General features: G+C 31.4%; 1 protein-coding gene across 3 annotated transcripts in view; it reads left to right on the forward strand.

Annotated features, from left to right (window-relative positions):
* Positions 1–12,905, forward strand: part of LOC134716243 (MAM domain-containing glycosylphosphatidylinositol anchor protein 1-like) — a 58,349-nt gene that overhangs the window by 6,956 nt on the left and 38,488 nt on the right. The window contains exon 1 of one of the 3 annotated variants that reach the window (XM_063579117.1): positions 8,796–8,901. The exons of the other annotated variants lie outside the window; for them this stretch is intronic. The gene's annotated coding sequence lies outside the window, so the exon portion shown is untranslated. Of the gene's footprint in view, positions 1–8,795; positions 8,902–12,905 lie in introns of those variants that run through there. 3 annotated transcript variants of the gene reach the window in all.

Here is a 12,905-nt window from a genome sequence, read left to right on the forward strand (position 1 = left end):
CGTGTCTGGCGTTCTTAATTATAATCCTGGTAACTTTGATAACTATTTACACCACTGGATAGATGCCACTGCTAGCAGACGTTTCGTCCCAAAGGGTATCACCAGCCCAGTTGTCAACACCAAATGAATAACAATAATGTGGTCATTTAACAAAATTTCCTTTTTACAAAACTTTGATTTTTCGAAAAACTAAGGATTTTCTTATCCCAGGCATAGATTACCTTAGCCGAATTTGGCACAACTTTTTGGAATTTTGTATCCCTAATGCTCTTCATATTTGTACTTGTTTGGCTTTATAAATATTTTGATATGAGCGTCACTGATGAGTTTTATGTAGACGAAACGCGCGTCTGGCGTACTAAATTATAATCCTGTTACCTTTGATAAATATTTACACCACTGAGTCGATGCCACTGCTGGTGGAAGTTTCGTTCCCGAGAGTAATTATCACCAGCCCAGTAGTCAACACTTCGGTGTTGACATGAATATAAAATGTGGTAATTTTTATAAATTTCCTGTTTACAAAACTTTGAATTTTTCGATAAACTAACGATTTGTTCACCCCATGCATAGATTACCTTAGTCGTATTTGGCACAACTTTTTGGAATTTTGGATCCTCAATGCTTTTCAACTTTGTACTTGTTTGACTTTATAAATATGTTGATATGAGCGTTACTGATGAGTCTTAGGTAGACGAAACGCGCATCTGGCGTACTAAATTATAATCCTGGTACCTTTGATAACTATTGTGTCCATTCTTACTTAAGCTAATTGATTTTATTACCCTCTCCAATATAACTTATACGAATGAAAAGATCAAATGACATTTTTAAACAATAAAAGACAGGTGTAAATATCGTTTCCCCTTATATTCCACCGAGTTAAAACATTATTCTTCAATAGAACTTTATAATTGTCAAAGTCTAGACCAAATAATCGTAATGAAAAACATTTAACTTCGGAATATATTTGTTCATGGAAACCTGAGATCCTACTGCAACACACTCGTTTGGAACAAACTAATTCATGATACTTATAGCTTAATATGTTCATAAATATTGAAATATTACTGCCTGAATCCTTATTATTATCTGCTGCCATATAAGTTGCGAGTTTTGAATCTTTCGAGCCCACGCTTAATTAAAAAAAAGAAGATTTTAATATATTTTTTTGACTTCATTTTGCGTTTTATAATTTTTTTATTGACTCTAAAAATGTTGACATTTTGTATTCAATGTAAATTAAAAGCTCCTTGATTTTGACAGGCTTTCTGTTACAAAATCCATATAGTCGATATATGCAATGCATTTTGTATTTATTTATAGAAATATTCTTATTGAATAACCACCAAAAACAAACAGACTATAAAAGTATAAAAGAAGATACATTTATTTTCAAAGATTTTAACCATATGCTTTCCGGTAGTACCCTCCCCCTCATATCTGTATTATTTACAACAGGCATCAGACTTTTTCCACTTGAATACAGTGTGACATACGAGACACCAAGCTCTTTATAGTAAAGTTATTTATACTCTCCTGTACAATGGTCTTTGAAGACGGTAAATGGATAAATGCATTATAAATTAGCAAGATATGGATTAAACTTTCAATTTCATTTCTCGATATACAATGCAGATGCCTCAACAATAGTGTCAGACCGAATTTAATGGGTACATTATCGTGCTTAATGAATCAGAAAGTACCATTTTCCTTTCCCAAGAGATGACAGGGAGTCGAATGTAACAGATTAACATTATGAAACCAATGTTTAATATTAATTATTGAATCGTGAAGATAGTAAACACGTCATGGCTATCATTTTAGACTCCATAAAAATGTAAATAGTCATTGCAATATAATCCATTATCACTCTTGTTTACCATATTAAGTATGATTTTGATGATTTATTTAGGTAAATAGTCTTACGGTTCGTATAAAAGAAATAAATTTACATGTCACATATATACAATGTATGTTATGATAACATAAAAAACTAGATTATACATGTAATGTTTTAATTTAGTTTTAACTGCTTATGGTTTTGCATGTCAAAAACAACCAATTATATTAATGTTGAAGTTGAAGAAAAAAGCTAATTGACTGGAATATTGTCAAGTGTAGTATATCATATTGCATTAGTTGCTGAGAGGGGAAAATAGTTTTGAAAATTAGTGCATTACTGAATCCTTTCATAATATACTTGTAGTTCCAAACATTCAAGCAAAATTGATTGTTAATGTACTGCTTTCAATTCCTGCGGCAGAGATGCTTGCATTAAGGATGCAATGTTCATCTTGTGTATCTCTAATTCCCTTCCAAATAGCGTTTAATTTAGAACTTATATAGTGAGTTCAAACCTGAGGTGCATCATATATAGTCAGTACACAATACTAAATAATCATTATTTTCAAATCGTCGAAAACGCTTTACCTAGTTGAAATCTATATAAAGTGTTTAATTCTTTGTGAGGTACATTAGTGTTGAAAGTTTACATTTTGTCATTTCGGATCCAATATAATAGGTGAATACGATATGGTCATTGTTTGAAGGCCCTATGGTGACCTGTAGTAGCTGAAATCCGCTCCCTTTGTAAATAATACCATTTTCTACATAAAGAAATGCTTGTATGTATACCAATAGATATAGGAAGATGTGGTGTGAGTGCCAATGAGACAACTCTCCATCCAAATAACAATTTAAAAAGTAAACCATTATAGGTTAAAGTACGGCCTTCAACACGGAGCCTTGGCTCACACCGAACATCAAGCTATAAAGGGCCCCAAAATTACTAGTGTAATTCATTCAAACGGGAAAACCAACGGTCCGGCAGTTGTTTTCCATTTGTTTAAATTTTTGTTTTTTTCTTTATTTTGAAAAAAGGACTTTCCATTTTTGAATTTTTCTTGGAGTTGGTTTTATTTTGTTATTTTACTTTATACCATATACTATACTATATCTCCTTATTTCATAGTTATCCCATTTATACATATGTTTCATTGGTAATCATAAAACATGCACTTAATATATAATTAATCAATGGCATTTCTTGGTTGCCATTTACGCTCCTTGTACAAAGGAAATAGAAGGGTAGTTGTTAGCAACGAAATGCATCTATATGTAGTTGATGAATGAACAGATGACATAGTATTAAGATATAAAATAGGAAGATGTGATATGAGTGCCAATGAGACAACTCTCCATCCAAATAAAAATTTATAAAAGTAAACCATTACAGGTCAAGGTACGGTCTTTAATACAGACCTGTGGCTCACACCATTTAAAAAGTATTTTAACAGACAGTGCATGCTCATGAAGTGCAAAATATCTTCTTACACGACGAATTAGTTTTAAAAACATTAAATAAAGAATTTTATTTTATCTACTAGTGACCTTTACAATAATGTTATGTAATATTCAGCATAAGCCTTCTTATATCATAACCTTTTATGGGAATCCATACAGTCAAGTGTATATTCTCATTTTAAGTATTATTTACGCGGCTGTGGATACCTCATGCACATGTACATATAATGGAATCCCTTAGCGACATACATGAGCTATTTTGTGGATGGAAGCAAATATAGTTCATCGTATACTATTTATCATCTATAAAAGCCACCATATGACAACCATACACTTAATTGCGTGACCGTGATTTGGGACAGGTACATGCAGAATTTAGCTGCATGTGTTAAACATTTTCCAGTACGCCCAATCCTCCCTTTACCTGGGACAGTGGTGTAAGAACACAAAATAAGAACAAACTACAAAAAATCAATAGTTTTGTGCGAAGCAAAAAACAACATGAAAAACAATAGACACAATTTTTTATTGTTTCAAGAGCTGAAGGAATACTCAAGACTAACATTCTACAAAAGAAGGTTAGGACAAAGAAAAAAGTTTGACGAGAGTTATAATTACACTTATTTTAAAAACAGTATGGTAATTTCAATCTATTAAAAAATACTTTTTTTCTGTTTACTACTGCAAACAATCGTTCAAGTTCTGTGTACATTCAACTATATTACATATTCAGTGCAGTATCAGCCATATCTTCTTATTTCTAGAATGCATGTCTTGATAAAGAAGGAAGTATTTAAGAAAATATTTAATCTTTATAAGAGTCAGAGCAGTGGTTGTGGTAGCGCAACATAATAAGTGGGAATATAAGTGGTTTTACAATAAAGTTTTAATGGAATGCAAACCATAAACAACACAATTATCGTACAAACAAGCGATTATAGTTTCTTCATGCAAGTTTTACTTACCTAAAAGTCAAATATACATGGGTCTTTCATATACATGTAGATACTAACATGCATGCACTCGAAGATTATGCAGTTGTTCATTGTAATGGATACTGTTTGCAGCGTAAATATGTAAACACTGGTTTTAAGAATAAACAATTGGAGGCGGTTAGGGGAGGGCTGGTGCCCTTATGGTGCTTGTATATATATTTATCATGGTTAATGCATCGACTTATTACAAGTCCACACTCATAAAAATGCCTTGTTCCACCATTCCCTTTTCCAAATCCTAGATCCACAACTGAAAGTACTAGAGTCATTTTGGACTGATAAAATAGAAGATATATATAAAGAAAAACATCCGACTTTGAAGAAATTCTGCAGTATCATGGCTTTCCTAAGTATTTTTTAAAACTTGTTAATACATTTTTGTATATCATTGATTGAAAGAGAGATAAAGGGAGAGAAGGTGGGTTGAGAGATAATCAGTATCAGGATAAGAAAGATATTGTTTTCAAGCAATATGCGACTTTAAGCATGTTTCTTAAGTTGAGATAGTGACGTGTACTTTAGTAAAATCTTGTATATTACAACAATAAGATGTTGTATGTTTCTTGCATCATAATACCAGGGTTTTTATTCTGAGCCGTCATTAGTCATGTTTATCAATGATAGAACCGAAAAAGTCATCATTGAGCGTAATTCTGTACGGCTTGTGTATAATTAGATTTTGTTATCGCGGACAAAGGAAAATTGCATTTCTGATCCTAAAGGAAATTGTATGACTGTCTTCCTAAATAGAGTCCTATAAATCATAACCCTTTCATCTGCATCCATGCTAATAACGTACATGAAGATATCACGAAATACCAATTGTTGCCAAAAATAGTATAGACGATTTTGAAAGAAGATATTAACCATATCAAACGATATTGTAATCTTAAACCAAATGTGAAAAGTCGTTCATTTAATGGACATTTTAGAATTGCTATAAATCAACGATTCCTCGATAAACGACATCCATATAGCTTTGTTATGGAGCGTGAATAAAAAATATGTCTAGGGAAAGGTTTCATTTAAAATACATACAAAGAAGAAGTTGTCAATGTGAATAAAATACCAGAACCAGACCACCTTGCAGTTTTGAATCATTTATTTAAGTCTCATTAGCCTCTTGGGTAAATTAGAAACGCATGATTTTTACCTGTTACGATACCAAGGGTGTATAATGTTACAAACATAACAATATTGTTTTCAATGTAAACGGTTGGTTACGTTTGTATATCTGTAACTATTAAAATGAATGTATAGTTCGATTTACTGTTAAATTGTAATGGGGTTTGGTTGTCCAGTATCAAGCTCGCTTTTGATATAGTATTTTTTTAGACTGAACCTAGTCTAGACCTTGAACTAGTAATCAGCGAATACGTAACACCTTACGGAAAATAGGAACCAAAGTAACGGAAATTGTGTACCTCGTTACGGAAATCAGGTGATTATGTTTTTATCAGTTGCATTAAACGTAGTTTGTTTGCCAATTTACTTGACTCAACTTCTCATGTTTGATTTATTATAGCATACTAACACATAAATCCCAATCAACAAAAGTCATATTATTAACCACCAGGATGACGGCCGAAGACTTTCGGCGGTCATATAACCCAATACAATATATAAACATAAATATAAATATAAACAAATAGCGACGAAAAAAAATTCAAAGGGTTAGTTAAACATTTTGAATGAGTACTTGTCCAAACCAATAAATTACGTGTTTTATTTTAAGTATTATAGTTCTTTACATTTAGTTTAGTCATTTGATTTTATCTCTAGAAAATGGCGGCTGATCTGTATTTGCAATCATCAAAACGGCAAATTAGATTTGGATGTGTTTACAGTTTCAAGACCTGTTATTTGGTTTAATTAGTGATGCTGCAATAGAACCTTCGGTAGTTTCTTATTTTTTGTTTTATTAAATTCAAATGCTCATCCGGTACAGTACCTTTAATTTCACCTTATTTCATTAATCTAATTTCGATTCGAGCGTCAATGGGGAGTCTCTTGTAAACCAATCGAACGTCGTGGGTACACAAGTTTAATCCATTTATCTATGGCCTGTTTTATTCAGTCCCACACTATACGCTTGCTTTAATTTGTTGTCATTGTACAACAAGTTCACTGAAATCATAAATTCCACTAAAGATTTATTTTCTTAGTCAATTTATTTTTTCATGAAATACGTTTAAACATTTTCTGACGAAATTAAATGTTAGAAGAAGTTAGGACGGATGATCGAACTATTCATTCATTTGATGACAAGAAAGTTCACATAATACTAACGACCATGCAGGTCAGATACAAACTGTTATTATTTTCTAAAGATCATGTACATGTATCTATATATGTTTAATCAATGTTCATTCTGAAATATATAAATATGATATCATTATAATCTACATGCACAAAGTGAATACTAGTCCTATAAACTATAAAGTATTCTTTTTTGGAAATAAATGTGTAAAACAGTCAGTATTTAAATATGACATATTATAGCAATCAATCTGTACATATATATATACCAAAATTGCTATATCTTGAAATAAAGATACTTAATTTTGAACTATTGAAAGTTTGCATATAACATTAACCATACTTTAGTTACATCCCATCGGTTGACAGCCTCGGTGGTACATCTAATACCCGAATGATTTTGCCTGTGTAATACAAAGAACTGCATTTCCACTATTTCACAGCAATCTAGCGGTTTGAGTTCATCCTATATACATTTAGTGGTTCACACATAATTCCAAATTATTAACATAATGCACTTAGTAATCTTTACAGATGATGTCACTTTTAGATAAAAGAGACCAAAAATATGTTTAAAGTTCTCCCACAAGCATTCCTCTTCATGGACAACCACCGTTACAGTGATTAAAAGTACAAATGCATATAACTCTACAGGTCTCAGAAATATCAACAGATAACCATTACATATTTTTAATAAAACTGACATCAAAAAGCTATTTATTTAAAAACTAGTATGTTTATTTGTATGTAAAAGACGTTAATCCACTGTTTCGGATGTTTCACAAAGTACAATATGATTTCTGCTCGAGTTCTTTTAATAATCGTCATGTTAAGCCATTCAACTCTGTAACTACATTACAGGATCAAAGTAACGTTGTTTTACAATAATAAAGTACGACCACGGGACAGATCGAGAAAAAGGAAAGTTTATCAATGCCAAGAAATACTACATAAAATCCATTCTGAATGAACTTTTTAAATGTGTTAGAGAAGACATCCATCTTTGAAATGCCATGACCTCATGTCGATTTAATAGTATAATATTAAACACTTAAATGCATGTAAATGACATTTTCCAAGGCCATGTTTAATTCCAAGATTATGCATGCATGAACAATATACTGACATATTAATGTTGGCCTTTGATGTGTATGTAAAATGTATGGTAATCTACAAGGAAAATCATACTTGCATTCAACCCAAACACTTTCAAAATTGAAAACAGTTAAGTACCATTGCAGATATTGGAAAACAAGTTTCATTTAATCGTACAAAATATTTTCATTTATCTTGTATACCTATTTTATGTATATTTGTAAAAAGCGAAGTGTTGTCATCTAGATCTTCCACAAGATAAAAAAACACATAATTGTAGGGGTCATTGAAAACAAAAATTGTTAACGTATCATTTGGGAACATATTCCATCGCCGAATTTAATACGATGTTTCTCAACTTTCAACTTTTACATTTTAATGATTAAAACATTTGACAAGCTTCTATCCGTAAAGAGTCGAGTAATATCGTTACACACTCGATACAGTGGTATATTTTGTATAAAGCAACCATGGACACATCACTCCTCATTATAAGAAGTTACTATTAACATAAGAAGATGTGGTACGATTCCCAATGAGACAACGCTTCACCACAAACCAAATGAAATGACTTTCTTTTCATTGTTCGTTGATTATTCGCATAAGTGGTCTATAATATTTCTTATTTAATTTCTGAGTTCGACGTAATATTGAAGATGGTTTCATATAATATTTGCCCTAAGAACCTCTTATAATTGATAACAATGAATATATTATATGTGGTATTGTATTAATTTGAAATATTTTTTGATGAAAGTGACGCCCTTATTCTCAAGTCTTACTTGACAAATAAGAAAGTTCAAATAATGAATTGTCATAAACTTAAGTAGAACCAGACCCGTGATAGTAAATAGATCCAAATATAAAACGTTTGAATAAAAGATTTGTGATAACATTATCTTGAGCAGCGTTCCCACCTTATAGTATTGTGAAAATATAAGTTTCCACCTTCTTATATAGCTTAAGTAAATAATATATACCATTGAATATGGGAATCACTTCAATTAATGGTATTACACTTTAATATTATAGGGAATTACAATAAACATAACACATATTTCAAGGGGATTATGACAATGTATTGACTTCTTTATACCTATAAGTGGATTTCTATATGAAATTTACCTCACGTAGAATAATGTCGATTACACGCTTCTAAAACTAATATTGATCTAAACAGTATGGGATTTTTTTAAACCATGATATCTCGCTGTAGGAAAATTAAAGGAATTATGCAATTTGAAAGGTATGTGTTTACATTTATTGCATTATAATATTAATAAGTATAATTGTATGCACATACTTTAGAAAGTATTATATGTTTTAGATTGAGTTGAAAATAGATCAGCTATACAGATTACTTTATAATAATTTTTGAAAGTTTTTATTGCGTTTGATTTACAATATACCTGTAATTTAATAATAAAATTAGTTGGGCCTGACTCAGCCAGAACCATTCTTGTACCCCTGGTACCATCCAGTATTTTACAAGTTTGTTTATATGTAATATGTGTTTTTGTTTTGTTTATTTAAACAAAAATAATATTATCAAACGAAAGCAAACTGAATATTTTTAAAGAATCTCTTAAAGACGATTGCCATTCGTTCTGAACTTCTGTGACTGTTCCAAGTCAGAGTGCTGTAGTTTAGTTGTTGCCGTTTGCTACTGTATACCAATTTTGTTTTTCGTTTATTGTTTTAAACATAAACCAGGATCTTAAGACAGTTTCGATAAACAGGCCCCATGTCGTTAGTTTGCTCGTTTAAATTGTTTGAATTTGACTTATGATATTTCAGAACTTTGAATAGCTTACTATGCGGCATGTGTCTTACTCGTTGTTGAATTTCATACGGTGAACTAAAGTTGCTTTCTCGCTATTTGGTATCTTGTTGATAGTTGTTTTATTGGCAATCGTACCACATTTTCTTACTTTTTATTGTAATTATTTACACGTGTCTATAATATTTTTATGAACGTGTCGAGTGCATTATAGGTATGTTCAAGTAGAAGTTAGTTTTGGTATAATTTTGAACATGCAAGATTAAAGGAAGTGGAAAGGAAAACCCAATCATCAGGAAAAGTACCCTTAACATATTTTGTGGCGAAATATGTGTGGTTTACAATCACCTCCACAATACAATTTATGTACAATGAACTTTATTTTTCTATATTCTAGCGCACCTTGTTTTGAAAAAAGAATTTAAGAATATCTACATAGCTTCGGAACTTTTGTTTATTTTAAATGTGTTTTTGTTTTGTTTATTTTAAAAAAAAAATACCATCAAATTTTGATACACGTTTCTTATCAATTTATGCGGGATCATTTTGAACAAATGCTTTTAAATACTGAACGAAAATATTGCTACATTTACATGTATAAGTGCATGCTACTTTAAACGTTTTAATCGACAACATCCAAAGTAGGACACACTAGTATCGCAGTGTTGTTCTATGTACCATATGGTACAATTTACATATGGAATTAACTTTACTTTTATAAAAACCCTTGTTTTTGATAGAATGAAATTCCCTATGGCGAAGAATAGAGTACACGGATTTTATTGTAATTGCTCGATATTTATTAAAGCAATTAGAATAGAGGCTTATACTACAGTTATATTGCCGAATGTAAAATGAGTTGAATTTTAACAATCAGCAGTAATTTAATGAATACAACCATTAAAATCACTATAATTATTTTTCATCAAAATGAGTGTAATTGTGCGCTATAAGTAAGAATAGGTTAAATTCCTGCAGATCGTCGCTGCTTTGTAACATTGTCTATTCGTAGAACTGAGGACTAGATTCTCTTTGCAGTATTATCGATACTAAATCTGTACACTAATATGTAGAGATTAATTGTCAAAAACTGGTAACAACTATCGTCCTGAACATGCATGAAATATTTGCCACTGAACGCCGGTTAAGCAACCAAATATCAATGGTAACAACTGTAGCTGGTGATATAAACACCCTGGTCTGTTTATACAATACATGTATGTATATCTCTTAACCAGAATTTTACAGATGTAAAAATTACTTCTAAAGTTTTGCGATCAACAACCTCTGTCATGACAAAACACGTTAGGGTAAAAGTGTAACAAAAGACACCGTTGACGAGAAAATATTGCTTAAATATTCCCCCCAAAATATTTGCTACACACAATTAATATTAACATACCGAGGATTTTGTCATATTCTTGCTGGTTTCTATCTTTCTTACGCTGTATTACAACCATAAATAGCAATAATATCAGCAATTAAGGAAAATCATTTTACCCCTTCTGACGGAAAACGAAATTAGTTTTTATAGAAACTATTAAATTACTAATATATATTCTAATCTCGTGGTGTTTCGCGTAAGGCGGTCTGTTTTTATTGTATCGTTAAATTGTATAAAATTAGTTCAATTTTCCGTTCTTATTAAATAGGTATCATTATTCTACACAAAATGTTCCTATTATTGGTTTAATTCTACTATGCGATAAAGGCATGTACAGATTTTAATTAAAATGTTTTTCCTTACAACAAAGCCTTATTTGATCATGTCTTTATGAAATATACTTTTAAGCAAAAATAGGAATTTGGTTTAGAAATCATAATTCCAAAGATAAAATATTGAAATATCGCGTCTGAAGTCAGGTGGCTAAATACTTTTACTTCAAGAGGATATAAGATGTCACACGGTATGCTATTTGATCTAAATAACAACAGTATAAAAAAAGATAAAGATGCAATACTTTTCTGAATACAGTACACACATTATATTGTTTTCCTTTCCTTCTTTACAGTGCAAATAAGGCCGTTAGTTTTCTCGTTTGAATTGTTTTACATTGTCATTTCGGGGCCTTTTATAGCTGACTATGCGTTAGGCTTTGATCATTGTTGAAGGCCGTACAATGACCTATAGTTTTTGATTTCTGTGTCATTTTGGTCCCTTAAGAAGTTGTCTCATTGGCAATCATACCACATCTTCATTTTTTATAATCCGTTTTTTAAAAATATCATATTTCTCTGCTTTTGTGCTTGAAAGCAATTGTTGAAACCCCAAGGAATCAAAGCTATTATATTCATGTATTATGACTGTTCAAGATACATTGCTGCGTATTTAGTCACTTATATTTAAATAACTAGTAAAATACCCGCGCGAGCACGTCCTGAAGACTACTTGAAATGTTTATGGTGATACACAGCCTGGGTTCGTGTTTCTCAAACTGTTTTTATGTACTGATTCATTATGTTGATAGTCTTTATTAGTTTGTCAGTTATTCTTCCAATTGCTAGAACGAAGGAAATAACTCAGAGAAGAAGAAGACAATATATAACACTGATGATTAAAACATTTCTCAGTGGTGCTAGGTTGTAGTATTTCTTTTGTTTTCGAAGGGTGCGAGTTAGGTTCTCTGTGATACAGGTACTCCAAGAACGGAAGAAATAGTTCAGAGTGGGTCGAGTTTGAAAAAGTGTTGCAAGTTGTAATAATAAGTAAGACTGATTTGAGTGGTGGGAATTAGCCGTGGGCCGAGGTGTCGCAGTACGTATGGACTGTACATCGACAAGGATCAATCACGGTCTTAAAAAAAAGATACAACTATCCAACAAAACATGATAAAGAAACGGTCGTCAACGCATAAGCTGAATCTTACCCCATCTTACATATGAGGGAATGTGCCAGACTAACTTTTACTTGTTCTTCTCACAAATGTTGTTGTTTAAGATTCGTTGGATCTTGAGCTAACGTACATGTACACAAACAAAAAACCCAAAAATATGGTGTTCTATCCTGTCTTCATAAAAATAATGATTATTTTATTTTTTTTAAACTACCTTCAAGTACAAAAATGTATATAATATAATGGTTGACATTTCATATATCTACACAACGATGTGTCTTTTAGAATCATATTTAAAACAGTGTGGTCCTGGCCATTGATTGACGACCTAAATTATCCCATTGACTGGGACATATTAGGTGAACGTTTGTCGGTAACAACCACTGCTCACTATGTACTTGTTAAAGACATTGAATATGTGGGGTCACCAAAGGTTCTCAACACCTAAATAAAGCAATTCGAAAAACGAATCCGGAATAGTACAATGTGTTGATTTATATCAATAATATAAATCAAAACATAAATGTTATTCCTGAATAATTTTTCGAATTCTTTTATTATTGAGGCGTTAAGAACCTTTGGTGACCCCACAGTTTAAATTCTGTAATAAGTAAGAAGTGAGCAATGGTCGTTACA

This window comes from Mytilus trossulus, chromosome 4 (genome assembly GCF_036588685.1).
Source record: "Mytilus trossulus isolate FHL-02 chromosome 4, PNRI_Mtr1.1.1.hap1, whole genome shotgun sequence".
Lineage (NCBI taxonomy): Eukaryota > Metazoa > Mollusca > Bivalvia > Mytilida > Mytilidae > Mytilus > Mytilus trossulus.